This window comes from Phyllostomus discolor, chromosome 9 (genome assembly GCF_004126475.2).
Source record: "Phyllostomus discolor isolate MPI-MPIP mPhyDis1 chromosome 9, mPhyDis1.pri.v3, whole genome shotgun sequence".
NCBI classification, from domain to species: Eukaryota; Metazoa; Chordata; class Mammalia; order Chiroptera; family Phyllostomidae; genus Phyllostomus; species Phyllostomus discolor.
The window spans coordinates 80,873,115-80,890,094 of record NC_040911.2 but is presented as its reverse complement, the minus strand read 5'-3'; the positions used below and the strand labels follow the sequence as shown (position 1 = coordinate 80,890,094).

Genomic DNA, 16,980 nt, shown 5'->3' with positions numbered 1-16,980 from the left:
GGTTTGAGGTAGGGTATGGTAGGGTAGCTGTGATGTTTGGTAAGTTCAGTGTATTAACCGCATTTTCAACTTATGATATTTTCAACTTATTATATTTTCAACTTACAGTGGATGTATTGGGATGTAACCCCACTGCAAGTCAAGGGGAGTCTGTATTTATTTTGGAGTCAAACTTGGAAAAACTTTTTAGGGCAGAAAGAACCAATTGCCTGCATACAAATAAATCTTAATAAAGTATTCACGGAACACTGAGCTCTAAGCAGTGAGCACTCCAAGAAAAACTAGCTGCAAAACATACACCAAGGCGACTGAACAGTTACTTTCTACATGGGTGTTTTACTTACATTATCACCTAAAATAATTATTAAAAATACTACCACCAAATATAACTTTTGTTTCGGACTAGCTGATCTCTAGCTCATTATTCTGACAATACAAGAGTAAACTGGCAGGTTGTCTCTCCAGACCCCGGCCAAATGGGACTGTGCCCAAAGGCTGTGCTTTAGGAGATGCAATCTTTCTGCTTTCTAACATAATCACAATAGTCTCAGGACCAAACTAAAAATACAAGCAAACCAGGATGCATCCTTGTTCTGTTCAGCTAGAGTATAGGAACTAACTGTAGGAGAGCTCATTTTCACAGAACTCTGACTGAAGTTCAGCTGATAAGCCAGTGAGTGGCCTAACTGGACTGGCCAGTACCTGGCCCCACTAACCTTAGGTTAGTACTACCCTGTAGTTACCTGAGCCTGAGAGAACTAGATGGCAGGTTCCAAGTCAGTATTAACAATCAGCGTTAGATGTGAAGCCTCTGCAGCTCAGCCCAGAGCTGACTGCCCTGCCTCATGTCACTGGTAACATTGCCAACACATCTCTTGCTAGTTGGATTTGATAGATGTCGCTACTGAAGAATACAGAAATTTGCTTGAATATAGATAAACTATCCCTAAAAAGTTATCTAACAAGTTGATAATGTGAGCCGCTTTTGCTGAGAGAACAACAACCCTGGGGAGGACAGGGTCATATCTATGTCCGTACTATATCCTCTTATATCTTTTGAATTTTTGAATTTAAAAGAAACTTGAAGTGATGTATTTGACCAATATTTGCCTACATCTGTACAAAAAGCTGGTAGAGACAATGGTATTAAGCGATTTAAAAGGAGATGATGTTAGTACCTATCTGTCTGTATAGAAGCATAGATTACACATAGAGAATTAAGCATACATTTCCTGCCATATCCAGAGTCTGCTAGTGAACGTTGAACACTTAGACATTACAGGTCCACCAGAAAGCCTTATACCAGGGAAGAATACTGCAAGGTTAGTAGAGAAATGCTTCTTAAAACCACTTACATTTCTTCATTCTAACTCTAAATCCACCAAGGTTATACAATGATTTTAATTCTGTTTTCCCCACAACTTACCTAAGGGAAAGAGTGCAAAAATGTTACTCATATTTAATCAAGGTTCAAGTTCACTTGAAAATTCTATTTCTCATTTCAAATCTATAAATTGGAAGTCCTGTGAGATTTGGTTTTGCAAGATTTTCCTAGGCCCTGGTTATCACTGAGTTAAGCTAAGGTTGCGTTTCTGTTCTGGTAAGAGGCTCAGATTTCAGAATGCAGCCCCTCAGGTATAAATCCCCCACTGAGAAGTTGTGTGCCCCAATACTTCAGTTACCACTCCTGGATGATTTCACTACCTCTCTTCTTTCCAAGTGCTCCAGTTTCTACCACTTGTATTTCAGAAGTTTTCTCTGTGTTCCAAGTCTTTTATAATCTTCCCTGGTACTTGGCTATTTGAAATCATTCTAAGATATCAGAGTTCAAAATCTTTTATCTTCAGAAGGCAGAGAGCTAGGCAAGATAAATTGACTGGTATTTGGTAAATATTTCCCTAAATACATCTTTTCTCTATAATCTCAGTTGTGAAGTCTGAGGTCATTCTTGTCTTTTATTCTCCAGAGGATACTTTTTCCTTCTTTCCAGTTTTATAAAACTGGTAAGTAGGTATGTCTTTAAGTGCCAAATCTGGGGGTGAAAAAAAAGTAATCCACAAATTCTCAATCTGTAAGCAAAGGTCTATTTTTCTCTACAATAACATCTTCAATTTTTCGTTTACTGAGGCATCTTTCCACTTGCAACTCTCACCCCTCCCCCACTTCATTTAAAGGAGATTAACTAGAGCTATAGAATTTGGTGTAACTTACTTGTCTATTCCATCTGTATTTTAATGTGGATATCTTCATCTAGCCTCAATTTTACTGACCACCCCATTATTTTGATGCCATTTTCCCCTTAAGGGATGGAAATTTATACTTTTTATCACAGTGTTTCAAGGTTTTGTTTTTTTTAACTGTACCTAGTTCTTTTAATAGTATTTGCACCTTTTATCCTTTTCAGCCCCATTATTGACAATTCCATTTTCTGCAGTTTGGCTTTTCTTTTTTGCTTCCTCTATTCCCATTGTTTTCTCTGGATTTGTGCACAGCTTTTCTCTTTGTTGGTGTCACCAAAATTTTAAAATCAAGTCTGAAGTGCTATCTTTGCTATCATAATTAAAGTTCACGCTCTAAAACACTTTTTAAATTTCAGATGTTTGTTATTTTGGTTGGTCTGTTTTTACTCTGCCATATTCCCAGTAATTATTCTATGTTGGCCCCATAAAGACTTTTTCTCCATTTTTAGGAAATGATATAAAGTCTCTATTTTCAATTTAAATCACTCCATCAGATCTTTATGAGAAGTTGAAGGTGGTGAGGGATTCAAATTTGATAACTTATATTCCCCGCTGCCCCCTATCCCAGACCGTCATATATGTACTGTTAATCATAAATAGTCTGCCATTAGTATTTAACTATTGATTTCTATTTAATTTACAGTCATCATTAATTAATGATGGGTCTCGTAAGAGTATGCAGGAAAAGGAGCACAGAATAAATGCTGAGATAGAAGGAGAATGAAATGAAACACAAGTTGTACAGGAAGAAACTAAGGGTGTGGGACCAGCCTGTTCTGTGTCTGTGCCCATCCTACCAGTCTGGATGGATGTGGTTTCTTCAATTCTGTCGTTGTCAGACTTCCATTCAACTCAGTTTTTGAAGGTTCTGAGTGATGGTTGTTCTATATTTTAGTTGTAATTTTGATGTCATTGTGCAAAGAGGTGAGCCATGTCTGCCTACACTGTCATCCGACTGGGAGTCGCTGTTTTCTTTTTGTGTGATCATTAGATCAGCTTTTCAAGAACCCAGGACCTACTTCATATCCCTCCTGAAAGAGTATTTTAACTTTTAGTGTGCAAAATTTATAACATATTTCATAGACAGTATTGACTAAGGCTCTTTGGAGCTCCATCTTCAAATTATATTCTAACTAGTTTAAAGTAAACCAAACAGAAAATCAGTAATCTTCCACAAACATCTTTAAAGCAGTAAGCAACATTTTATTTCTAATAGAGCAGTGGTTCTTAACCTGAAAATCTTTCTATAGTTAAAAAATCTATATATTTTTCAAAAGGTTTCATCATAGTTCTAAAGGCCCATTAGAAACCCTTGTAATGCAGTGTTGTAATGGGTAAGCAACTCTAAACAAAGTACAAATTCATCAACACTAAAGGCCTTCCCATTGACTTGGGCTATTCCACCGTATTCTCCACTATTTCTCTAAGTACCATACTTTAGTCAAATGAAGTTGGCTCCCTATCTTTGCTACGACCACTGTCTGCATACTGCAGGCTACCCCAACCATCTGATAAAAGTCTATCTATCTATCCTTCCTGATCTCTCATGAGCAATACAGCCTCCATGAAACATTCCTTGATTCTCCTAACCTTCCTCTGAACTTCAGTCTTCAGTCCTTCTATTCTTCCAGTACTGTTCCCCATTTTGTACTGTGGCCTATTGAGTACTTGTCTAATCTGGGATTCTGTGTGATACAGCAGTCAAAATGAAAATTAACACCAAGAAAGTTGTTGCTATCTGTAGTGGGTTGAAGAGTGACCCCCCTCAAAGATATGTTCACGTCTTAACCCCAGGAACCTGTGAATGTGACTTTATTTGGAAAAAGGGTCTTTGTAAATGTAATTAAATTAAAGACCTGGAGAGGAAGTCATTTTGGGTTATCCATGTGCACTCTAAATCCAATGGCAGTGTCTTTACTAGAGCGATGAAGAGGAGAAGGCTGTGTGAAGACAGAAGCAGAGATGGAGTCATGTAGCCAGAAGCCAAGGAACATGTAGAACCACCAAAAGCTGGAAGAATGAAGGAGGGATTCTTTCCTAGTCTTTGGAGGAAGTGTAGTAAGTAGCCCTGCTCACACTTTGATTTCAGACTTCTGGCCTCCAGAACTATGAGAGAATAAATTTCTATTGTCTTAGGCCACCAATTTTTGTGGTAATTTGTTATGGCAACCTTAGGAAACTACAGAGCTCCTTCGTCCCATTCTAACAAGTCATTTTTATTTACTTCATCTTGCTGCAATTCTGCAATGATTAATTACTTCAAGAACATCAAATATAGATGCTCCCCAAATGTCCCATTATTCTCCAGCTATTTTCTGCAAGGGTTTCTGAATCTCCTTTATCAACTGTCTTCCAAAAGTGCCAGTGCAGGATTGCATCTAAATAGTAAAGAGATGTATTTTTGTGAAAGTTCACATCATCAACTGTGCTATGTGGCTGGTTAAAGGACGAAGGCTTAGGTTCTAAACCTAGCCCCTGACCTTGAGAACTTGAACAGGTTACTTCTTCTTTCTTTCTTTCTTTCTTTCTTTCTTTCTTTCTTTCTTTCTTTCTATCTATCTATCTATCAATCAGAGAGAGGGGAAGGGAGGGAGAGAGATGGAGAGAAACACTGATCAGTTGCCTCCACTCCCACTCCTTGCATGCGCCCTGCCCTGGGACCGAATCTGCAGCCCAGCCATTTGCTCTGACTGGGAATCGAACAGGCGACCCTTAGCTTTGTAGGACAACACCCAACCAACTGAGCCACACTGGGCAGGGCTAAACAGGTTACTTCTTTGATCTTCTGCTTTATCATCCATACACAACCCTTTGAGGGTAGCTGCTGTAAGGAGTAAATAAGCAATGCATGTTAAGCTACTGGCCTAACAGGTTTTTGGTATAGCTTAGCTAAGGTGAAAGATGATCTTCTATGTATACCATTGCCCCTAGCTATTGATATTGTGGTCCAAGATCTAAAAACAAAATTCTTTCTTAGTACCACAAAATTTCTTCAGGCTTGTTTTCAGGGGCATTAAGTTTAAGCAAAAACATTTATTTAATTATAGCCAAGCATGAGATACCCAACACAGTTCTGAAAAAGTTTTGCAATTTCTTTTGTTCTAAAGGAAAAGAATGATAGCCTACATCTTTGACTTCCCTTCTCAGCCATTTCCCATACGTTACACCACCTCATACTTTAGTGTTCCATTATCTGCCAAAGTTTTTCTTTCAGTTTGCAATGAAAAGCCTATTTGGACATGATACCTAGCTTCTATTTCAAATTTACAGCACTGAGCATAGCTTTTCATACTCAGAGTTGGGTAAGAACAATAAGGAGATACAGGTTAGTTCATAATTTTTTGGTTTCCTTAGATAAACTTAATAAACTTAAGTAATGCAGCACCAATCTCCAAATTTGAAAAAAAACAAAACCTTAAAGCTAACATAAAGCATACTGATAGACTGTTGTGAAGTTATTAATTTGAGAATTCAATAAACACTGTCATCAAATGAACTGAATGCTCATATCTGTGGTGCCGTACTTGTGCTTCCCTTGTTCTCAGTTAAAGTACTGTGACGCTAAGTTCACTAAAGGAAGAACTGTATCTGATACAAGCATCTGTTTAGTTAGAAAAACATAAATAACAGACAAAAAGAGACCGATTTTTTTTTATCCTCACCCAAGGATATGCTTATTGATTTGAGAGAAAGAGGAGGGGAGACAGAGAGAAACAACGATCAGCTGCTTCCTGTACATGCCCCAACCAGAGATCAACCCACAAGCTAGGTGTGTGCCCTGACCAGGAAATGAGCCCACAACCTTTTGGTGTATGGGACAATGCTTCAACCAGCCGAACCACCTGGCCAGGATATGAGACACAGATTTTAAGACAATACACATAATTAACCTCCTACAGAAGAAGCTGGTTGATACAGGAGAAAGCACTATGACAGATGAAAATAATTATAAATGACCAAAACTTTAGAAGAAGACAAGGAAAAGAATAGGTAAACCTCACTTTAAGAAAAGTCAAAACCTTTAGTCAAGATGGTGGCATAGGCAGACATGGCTCACCTCTTTGCACAATGACATCAAAATTACGACTAAAATATAGAACCATCACTCAGAACCATCAGAAATCGAGTTGAATGGAAGTCTGACAACTATAGAATTAAAGAATCCACATTCATTCAGTCTAGCAGGAGGGGTGCAAACAAGGAATGAGCTGGTCCCACACCCACAAGTTGTGGATAAAAATTTGGGAGGCATATCGTGGGAGTGAGGAGTCTCAGACCCATATCAGGCCCCCAAGCTCAGGGTTCCAGTGCCAGGAGGATAAGTCCCCACAACTTCTGACTGTAAAACCAGTGGGGATTGAGTCGGTGAAAGAAACTTCTGGAGCCCCAAGCAATTCCTCGTAAAGAACCCCACATGGACTTACTATTCAGACTCACTCCCTCTCAGCTCCAGCACCAGGGTAGCAGCTTGAAAGGTACCAGTTGCATAGTGGAAGAAACGGAAGTGTCTGGCATCAAGATGAGCAGAGAACATTGTCCCTTTTCTAAACCCTCAGATCCATACAGCCACTGAGTCAGTAAGCTGGTGACACCTCTGAGTCTCTATCAACCTGGCTAACACTGACTCACCTTGGAGATCCCCAGAGACTGCCCTGCCCAAGCTGCTTTTCCATAGGAATGGCTGGGCTTGGCTCTTACTGCACAACTTCCTAAATCCTCTCAAACAAGCAACAGCAGGCCTCAGTGAGCCCCAGGTCCAGCAGCAGCAGCAACCAGCCTTGATTCACAGCTTGGCTTCACTGGGAATCTCCAAGCCCAGCAAAAGTATCAGCCATCTCGGATTGCTTTATAGCTCAGGCAGGGTGATCCAGGAGAAAACACAGGAGGGGCTGACCTTGGCCTGCACAACCTGGGAAACCTCAGGTCCAGCACACCCAGTGGATAGCTACAGACCATGTCAGAACACTACCACCCTCCCCCTGCACAGCTGATCCTCCACAGAGGATGGAGGTTGGTGGTTAAGTGGTCACTCCTAATTGTTGCAGCTGACTGCCCTGGATAAATCCCTCCCATTCACCTGCCAACAGCAACCAAGGTTCAACTACAAGATGAGGGTGTACTCATTCCACATGAAGTGTGCACCTTGAGTACCCAGCTTGGGTGATAGGGGAGGCTGTGCCACTGGATCTTACAGGATACCTACTACACTAAGCCACACAACCAAGACATAGAGTCAAAGCAGTGTTACTTAATATGTAGAAACAAACACAGGGAGGCTGTCAAACAAGGAGACAAAAAAACATGGCCCAAATGAAAGCACAGATCAAAACTCCAGAAAAAGGGCTAAAAAATGGAGATAAGCAATCTAGAAGATGCAAAGTTCAAAACACTGGTTATAAGGATGCTCGGGGTACTTAGTGAGGACCTCAGCAGCATAAAAAAGCATCAGAAATGAAGGATTCACAAATTGAAATAAAGAACAGTTTACAGGGAAACAACAGTAGAAGAGATAAAGCTGAGAATCAAATCAATGATTTGGAACATAAGGAAACAAAAAAACAACCACATAGAACATTAAGAAGAATAAAGAATCCAAAAAATGAAGATAGTATAAGCAGCCTTTGGGATAACTTCAAGAATTCCAACATTTGCATCATAGGGGTGCCACAAGGAGAAGCGAAAGAACAAGACATTGGAAATCTATATGAAAAAATGAAAGAAAACTTCCCTAATTTGGTGAAGGAAATAGACATACAAGTCCAGAAGCACTGAGAGTCCCAAACAAGATGGATGCAAAGAGGCCTACTCCAAGACACATCATAATAGAAAGGCCAAAGGTTAAAGATAAAGAATCTTAAAAGCAGCAAGAGAAAAGAAGTTAGTTACCTACAGAGGAGTTTCCATAAGACTGTCAGCTGATTTCTCAAAAGAAACTTTGCAGCCTAGAGGGGATCGGCAAGAAATATTCAAAGTCATGAAAAGTGGGGACCTCCAGATAAGACTGCTCTACTCAGCAAAGATATCATTTAGAAATGAAGGGCAGATAAAGAGCTTCCCAGACAAGAAAAAACTAAAGGAGTTCATCATCACTAAGACATTATATTAAATATTAAAGGGACTTATTTAAGAAAAAGAAGATCAAAACTATGAATAACAAAATGGCAAAAATATATGTCTATCAACAATTGAATCTACAAAAACAAACTAAGCAAACAAGAAGAACAGAGACAGAATCACGGACACAGAGAGCGTTTGATGGTTGCCAGATGAGAGGGAGATATGGGAGAATGGGTGAAGAGGTGAGGAGATTAAGAAGTACAAATAGGTAGTTACAGAATAGCCATGGGGATGTAAAGTACAGTGTAGGAAATGGAGCAGCCAAAGAACTTACACACATGACCCCTGGACATGAACAATGGTGGGGGGATTGCTTGAGGCAGTGGGGGTTGCTGTGTGGAGGGCAAAGGGGGAAAAATCAGGACAACTATAATAGTATAGTTAATAAAATATAGAAAAGTCAATAAATGAAAGCAGGAACTTTAAAAGCAGATCAAATGGAAGTTATTTACAATATGAAAACATTTACTATATTGCTCTGGCTGGGTGACTCAGTTGGAGAGTCGTCTGTACACCAAAAAATTTTGGGTTCTATTCCCAGTCAGGGCACATAACCTAGGTTGCAAGTACCATCCTTGGTTAGGGAGCACACAGGAGGCAATGGATTGATGTCTCTCTCTCTCTCAGAAAGTCATATCCTTGGTTGAGTATTAAAATAAAAACAAAATTTAAAAAAATTCACTATAGATACTTTAGCTATAAACAACTCTAATACAATACATCCAACAGCAGTGAATCCATAAAAACTTAAGTTGCATTAGACTTGTTACAGAGTAAGGTCACAACTCAACGTGAGGTTCACTTGTAATGCTATCCAAAAAATGGCTTCCTTTCCTTGCCACTCAGGCTTGCTCCAATTCCCTAGAGCATCATGGAAGCACAGAGCAACTCTCTGGTATCAGACTGTCCTTATGGCAGATGGGCAGCCCAGGCTGGCTTTCCCAGGAATGGCCAACCAAAATAAGTCCACTGGCCAGCTACTCCTGGGCCAGCTGGCTCGGAACAAAGTGTCTGGTTCCTACCTCCAGAGCAGACGAGGCCCAGCCAGCTGGCTTTCAATGAAGTGCACTAGTTGGAGTGCTCACAATTCCTTTCAAACCATCTGGCATCTTTTGAACCCTAAATTTACCCAACACTACACTCTGATGTCAGAAATGCCCAGATAATTGGAGAAGTCCACGCTGCCTACCTAGACAAGAAAAGAAAGAGGCAGAGTAACTACTAAGTTAATTACTTCAAGGAAAAATTTCTAAAATGAAAAACTGCTCTAAATTTTAGTTTGTGTATGATCAGCCTTAAAATCTAAACAAACTACTGCTGTGATTATTAAGCAAACTTTCAAAATAAAAATTAAGACAAAATAATATGGGAATAGGCTAAAACAGAATTTAACATGCAGGAAATCTGTCAGAATCCTTTAAGGCTGGCAGGACATGCATCTCCCTACTCTGAACTTCTACAGAGCCTGTCTTTATTCCTCATGTGGCCCTCAGAATGGGCTTTGTATTGCCGTACATATTTATCTTCCCAGTTACGTAGTAAGGGAAAACAACGGTGTCTTATAGCTACCAAAAAAATCTGTTGCTAATGTACTGGATGAATTAAAAGTTCCATTTCCAGAAACAAGAAAACTTAATGTGGAATAACATGAAGAGGAAACCTCAGTCCTGGGCAGGCCAAATAAAGAACAGGACTGGGCTTGAAATAATATTTTATCGAGTAATCAAAATGATTAATCAAATGACCAAACCGCTGGGAAGTGCTATAGGGTGCTCCTGTGTCAACTGTAGATCATTTTCCCAATCTACCACATGGGATAATCTGGGAAATAGAGAGAGGCAAGGAATCAGAAAAAAAAAAACACAAAATAAAAACAGCTGAGTCATATTTATAGCCAACCTACTCTAGGAGCTATAAGTGCTCTGGACAAAAATACTACAGTGACTAAGTCAGATCAAATACTAGAAATTGGAGGCTATACAAATAACTATAATTATTTTTCATTACTTTTACCCATGCCAAATACTGAGTTTAACGTTTTACATGTTATCTCCTTTGACCCACATAAAAAACATGAGGTCAATATTCTTATTTCCACCTTGCAGATGAGGAAACAGAGAAGTTAGGAAATCTGCCAAGGTCACATGGCAAAAGTGAAAGAGCTACAATTTAACACCAAGCAGTCTGACTCAGAGTCCAGGTGCATGACTGTCAATGTTAAATTATATTTATGAAAGAATAAAATGTAATGTAGGGAAAAATTCAAGTATTAACAGAGTCATAATTTTTCAAGCATAGCAAAAAGTGAATAATTTAAAAAATAAATAAAAATTGATTTTTGTTAGAAATTTTTAAAAAGCAAGAACTATTCACTCTACCAGGTTAAGGAAAATGTCAGTTGTGCCTTTTTTTTGCCAATATAATTGAGTGGGTACTCAATTTCTATTAATTTATTGTATTGTAGGTACAGCAATTGTGCCAGTTGCTGTCCTAGGGGACACAGTGGTAAACAGGACAGATGAGGTCCTTGACTTCCTGAAGCTGACCTTCCAGTGGGGGTAAGAGTGAAAATAACAGTCAACAAGAGATTTTCAGACAGTGTTATGTATTACACAGGAGGTAGGGAGGAAATATAGACTTCTCTTTTGAGACATATAACCATGAAGGTAAAGAGAAGGGGATGGATGGGAGGTCTGGAAAAAGTTGTAATTTTTTTCTTCTGTTTTCAAAGATGGGCAATATAAGAATATGTGTATGTTGACAGGGATGGTACCTAGGAGAACTGCTAATTCGAGAGAGGGTACAAACGCAAGAGTCAAATCCTAGAGTAGGTATGAGGGAGGAATAAGGTGGGAGAGGAGTTGGCTTTTGATAGGAAAATAACAGAAAACATGAGTCCTCAGGAAAGTAAATTTTTAGATTTAGTGAGGGGAAGAAGAGGGGTACCTATGTGGCAACTCCTAAACTTTCAATGAAGCATAAAGCCTGTTTATCAGTACGGCAAGGGGTAGGCCGCTCATAAGCAAAAAGAACGGGGAGAAATCACTAAATAGTTATAGGCAAAAAGATCTTATTAGGAATTTCATAGCTTTTTCCTGGGCAGTGCTGAGAACTCACTTCAGATTTTTAATCATGACTCTTAAGTTCTCCAGTAATATTCAATCACTCATGTGTGCTCATGAAAAAGCTAGATGAGGGATAAGGCAGCTGTAAACAGAAAAAAATTCATGGGTAAAAAATATTAAACAAAATACGTATCTATAAGAAAAACAGAAAACCACTGACAATGTCCATTCAAGCTGCGGTCTACATAGTTTCATTTGTCTCCATCTTCTCATCACAGAAAAGCTTGCAAATACTATATCTGTCATATTTAGTCACAACATTATTTAATCATGAAGCTTAAAGAGTGTTTCTTTATTGGTCATGAATAGTTCTGTCGCTTCTTATGGTGGATTTTGAAAAATGCACCTGGTAGCCTTCGGGTAGATTCCTAAGGTGATTGCATTTCACTGCTTGAAGACATTTTTTCTGAGGCCAACTGACATTTCCAGTGATGATCTCATTTAAAAGTAAAAAATAAAAAATGCCTGCCCCTGAGATGCATGCTTTTGATCCTTCAGCTGTGCTCCTAAGTCACCATTTTGCCTTATGACCCAACATTCTGGGGAGCATTCATGTTTTCACAGGTTCAAGGAGAGAAAACAAAGACCCCACCTCTTGAGGGAAGCATGTCAACACCATAAAAAACAGCATTTTGAGTGAGATAGGGTTGTGTGGGTCTGCATGGACATACATACCAAATAGTAACTTAGAGAACATATTATCTGCCCCATAAGCACACAAAAAAAGATGTTTCATGAAGCATCACGAAAGGTCAGGAACACCAGAAATAAACAAAAGGTTTATCCAAACCTTTTTCTAGGGTGGGAGGAAAAAGGATGTGGGGATTAAGATGGCAGTAGACTTCTAAAGAGCAATTCTGGAAGCTATTGGAACAATGCTTTCAAAAGAGGGACACTAATTTTCAATCTAGAATTCAATATCCAGTTAAACCACTACTCAAGTGTGAGGGTAAAATGACATTTCCAGACATACAACTTCTGAATTTAGGAAGGAATTTCACAGTTTGTATGCGCCCTTTCTCAGGGAGCTACTAAAGAATGAGTGAGGGAGACACAGGATCCAGGGAAAAAAAGGATTTAACACAGGAAGAAGGCAAAGGGAATTCCCAAGATGATAACAAAGGGAAGTCCTAGATGACAGCTAGAAAAAAGAAATGAAACAGATTATTTGAAAACATTGAAAGATTATTAGTTCTGTCATAGAATTTGAGGACGAATTGGTGACTGGTACAAAGAAAACTAAGCAAATGAAAAACAAAGAAAAGAGGTGAATATTTAATTCAGGAGAAACAAGAGTTGTACAAGAAACAAAATGTAAGCCCTGGCTGGCGTAGCTCAGTGGATTGACCTCGGGCTGCGAACCAAAGTGTCATAGGTTCGATTCCCAGCCAGGGTACATGCCTGGGTTGCAGGCCATAACCCCCAGCAACCGCACATTGATGTTTCTCTCTCTATCTCCCTCCCTTCCCTCTCTAAAAATAAATAAAAAAAATTTAAAAAAAGAAACAAAATGTAATATTAAGACCTTACATAGCTCATCTGTGAATAACGGGTACATTGTCATAGTCACATAAATACTGAAAATAGATTAACTGGGAACTGTAAAGTTTATGTATGCGCAGAGAACAGAAGGATGGCTGTACGAGATAGCTAAGTCCTCGACTTCCAAAATAGAAGTCTGTAGGTAATATCCAAATATCCAAAGGTGAAAAATCAAGAAATAAGAGTTTAAATATTAAAAATGAAATAAAGGTAAATAACAGAAGGAACTGCTAAAAGTTGAAAATGACTGAACCATATGAAATTGTTGGTTTTTTTTTACTACTCCCCAATCTAAAAAATGGCAATTTCATATAGTTTAAGATAATACATTATAATAATGAAAACAATCATTGATAGAAAATGCTCAATAGAAAAAATATTCTACTTTTTATCATCAGCTATTGCTGGGGGGATAATGTATCCCAGTTTTGGGTAACTGTTACCATACCTGCTGTCACCATCACTAACATAACAATACTAGTATTTCTAATTAATTACTACTAAAACAGCACTTAACGTAATTTATTTTGATGATCTAGAAATTATTTTTGAATTTTTTCTTTAATCATCATGCTACAGGAAATGCCATGCTATAGGTTGGTAAAGATTTTAGTTAACAGAGTGCTGAATAAGGCCAGGATGTTTTCAGGTTCCTTTGTTGATTCAAACAATAGCGAAGTCACTCTTGCAAAATTAATGTTCCATGGTGGTACTATGCAAGCCTATTTCAGCAATAATTCCGGTTATACTACTTTGTTTATCTAAGACTTCCCCTTATGGTTTATTTTAAGGAGATTCCTAAAAAACTAACCAGATGTGGGCAGTTTATACAATTATTGGGGTTGCTTCAACATTAGTGATACTAGTTGAGGAAGTTAATGACGCTCTTGTTTTTAAAGTCAACTTATTTTTAGTGAAATTCATTGATATTAAAATTTATTTATATTCTACATCATAAAACCCAAACTTCCCCAAATTGAAAAGTCAACTTTTACTAATTTTAACTTCTACAAAAAAAAATTTGACCATGCCAACATAAGAATTTTTTTTTTTACCAAGAATGATGGATCCCAAGACAACTGATGGAAAATTTCCCCTTCAAATTAAAAGCAAATGTTTTTAATAAAGGGAATATACATAAACAACACTGGAAGACTGCTTAGTTTAGATACTATTTTGCAATGAAAACTACCAGAAATTAAAATACACATGACTAAAAAGAATCTTAAAGAGAATCTTAACGCTGAACCAATTCAATTACTCATATCATCCAATAAGCCCTCTTAATTTTTTTTACCATCAGTATTTTAAATCGAAAGATCATAACTAAAATATTTTCGAGGTGCGTTTCTTATAACCAACTTCGGCTAATTTTCCATCACTCTGCGAAATTATAGGGGTAAAAAATAAAAAAAAATTATAAAACTAGTAATGCAATAAACTATCTTCTAAAGCGTATAAAATCTGATTTAGAAAGAGAAAAGGGTCCAGAAGAAATAGCAAGGAATAGTTCGTGCTATTACAACTGCTTCTTTTTAACTGGACTACATCAACTTGTCCTCTTGGTCTTAACTTTAGGAAGACAGCAAAGTCAGGCAGTCAGTCTCACCGAGCAAATGAGTCTGTGGGAACCTGCAGAGTTTCCTTTTCTCTCTGGGGATGAGGATTACGATAAAAGGTGTTCTGTTTTCCAGTAGTCCTGTAAGTGGAGCCACTGAGCTGGGCTGCACAACCAGACAACAGAACACAGGAAAATTCAGATCAAAGCAAGGGCACATGCCAGGGTAATATGCAATAAAAACCCTGTGCCAAAGCATTGCGGGGGGGGGGGGGGGGGGGCGGGGGACAGAACCTGCTGGACCACCTTCTTATTAACACAGGGGCAGGAAGAAACAAAATCTGCTTGTACTGAGCAGCTGGGAAAAGTGTCCTGGATATATACCGGAGTATTTCTATAGACATGTACACGAGTATAGGCATATATTGTAAATGAGCTAAACCCAGAAAACAGTGTCCTATATGTACTGAAGTATTCCATGTACATACACAGCAGTATTTTACTATTAACTAAACCCAAAAAACAAAGTGCAGATGTACAGATACATGGGAACACAGACATACATTTTCAATTAACGAAACCCACTGGTTTTTACAGTAAGAAACACACAAAAAATATGTTTGTTTGAAATGGTGTTTGAGAACATCAGAGACAGAATTGGGTGAATGTCTGTTGATAATGTCTTTTTTTCCTCAGACCCTTTTTTAATGATCTGATTCATTTCATAGGAGACACACACACACACACACCCCATCAGGTCTCTGGAAACAAAGGAAGGTCCTCAATTCTCTGGCCTGTGGACGCACACGCGCCCCCCACCCACAGGCTGGAGGCCACCACCTGACTTTAATTAATGAGTAAGCCCAGGCGAGAGATCGCACCCTAGACCACAGCCACCATACAGTGACAAACGGGTATGAGACAAACGCCACAAAGAAAGGAACAGATGGGGATCAGGAAAACACTGCCACGCCGCGCCCCCCAAGGCGCCTTCCCCCTGCCAACACCGAGGCAGCGGTCTTAGCTGTCCTCGCCTTCCCACACATCCCAGCCGCCTCCCACGCCCGGAGCCAGGCGCCCGGCACCCGCAAGAGGGGCGTGCAAGGCGTTGTGAACCTTCCCTCCTGCGACTTCCCGACTTCCCGGCGCCAGCCCCTGCACCCTGGGGCCCCCGGGCGAGCCCTCCTCCGCGTCTCTCCAGGCCTGGGGCCGAGGTCCCACTCCTCCCCCGCCCCCCCCCCCCCCCCCCCCCCCCCCCCCGCAGGGGGAGCCCGGAGTGAGTGTGTGGGACGCCGGTGCTGGCCCGCGGTCTCCTCTGCATCCCTAACCCCGACCTACCAGGTCCCCTAAGCCCGAGCCTGGGGGCCACGGGCCTCTGCGTTCCGGCCCTCGCTCGTCGTTCACTCACTCGGTAGCGCTGGCGGCGGCAGCCTTGCGGGACCGTCAGCTCCAGGCGGCTGGCTGTAGGCAGCGGGCGTCTGCTGGGACGAAGTGCGTGTGCGACTGAGGTGGCGGCTACAGACTGCGCTCCGAGGCTAGGGGCAAGGGGCGGGCCCGGCGGGGGAGGGGCAGGCGCCGCGCCTCTCATTCATGCAGTCGGGCGGGGTGAGGGACCCGGATGCCCCGGCATCCCCCGCCTACCTCGCTGTGGACGCTGTCCTTCAGGGTCTTCAGTGCGCAGGCGCTGTGCACCCTGGGTTCTAGTCCCGCCCCTCCCGCCCGGGAAGTCTCTTGGGTGGTGCTGCGGCGAGTAGACCCCCCTCGCTTAATCCTTGTACTTTCGTATGTCCTGTAAACATTTTTAAGAGTGAAACCTTGGAACAACGTCTCCTTCCTTAGCACCCAGTCTGCCGGTACCCGGGGACACAGGAGTGCCTACTAGTTTGATGGAGGTACCTGCCCCTTGCCCCCTTCCTCCATTTGTGTCTGCTGCAACAGGTCCACCCAGCTGAGTCCTGGCACCTCAGTGACAGATGAGACCCAGAATCTGCCCAGATAATAGAGGGAAGTGTGTCCTTTGTTTATTTGCATTAACCTAGCCCCCTCATCACCCAGCTCCCATTCCACAGGTCAGGTAAGACACTGACCTTGGTTAGGGTACAGAGCTCAGCCCTTCTGTAATCCCAAGACCTAGGGCCTGTTCAATGTAACTCCAAGGATCTAGGGAGGTCACTCGGTTGGTATCTTAGGCGGAGACAACCTCCGGTCTCCAGATCCTTGGCTCTGCCATTCCTCGGCTGAAGAAATCTTTGGTGGTGTTGGGAGCCTGCTGCAGGCTTCAGAGCCATTCTTTCTGAGGCTCCCCAGCTGAATGTGTGGGCACCTCAGCTCAAGGCTTATAGAAATGATTACCCCCCTTTCCCTTAGTCTCCATGTCCTCCTCTGAGGTTCTCCTTTC

General features: G+C 40.7%; 1 protein-coding gene across 2 annotated transcripts in view; it reads right to left on the bottom strand.

Annotated features, from left to right (window-relative positions):
• The window catches only part of RNF24 (ring finger protein 24), a 41,462-nt gene extending 25,321 nt beyond the window's left edge, over positions 1–16,141 (bottom strand). The window contains exon 1 of one of the 2 annotated variants that reach the window (XM_028524725.2): positions 15,991–16,141. The gene's annotated coding sequence lies outside the window, so the exon portion shown is untranslated. Of the gene's footprint in view, positions 1–15,920 lie in introns of both variants that reach the window. The other variant, XM_028524724.2, reaches the window with a different exon arrangement.
• Between the last annotated feature and the right edge of the window lie 839 nt (positions 16,142–16,980).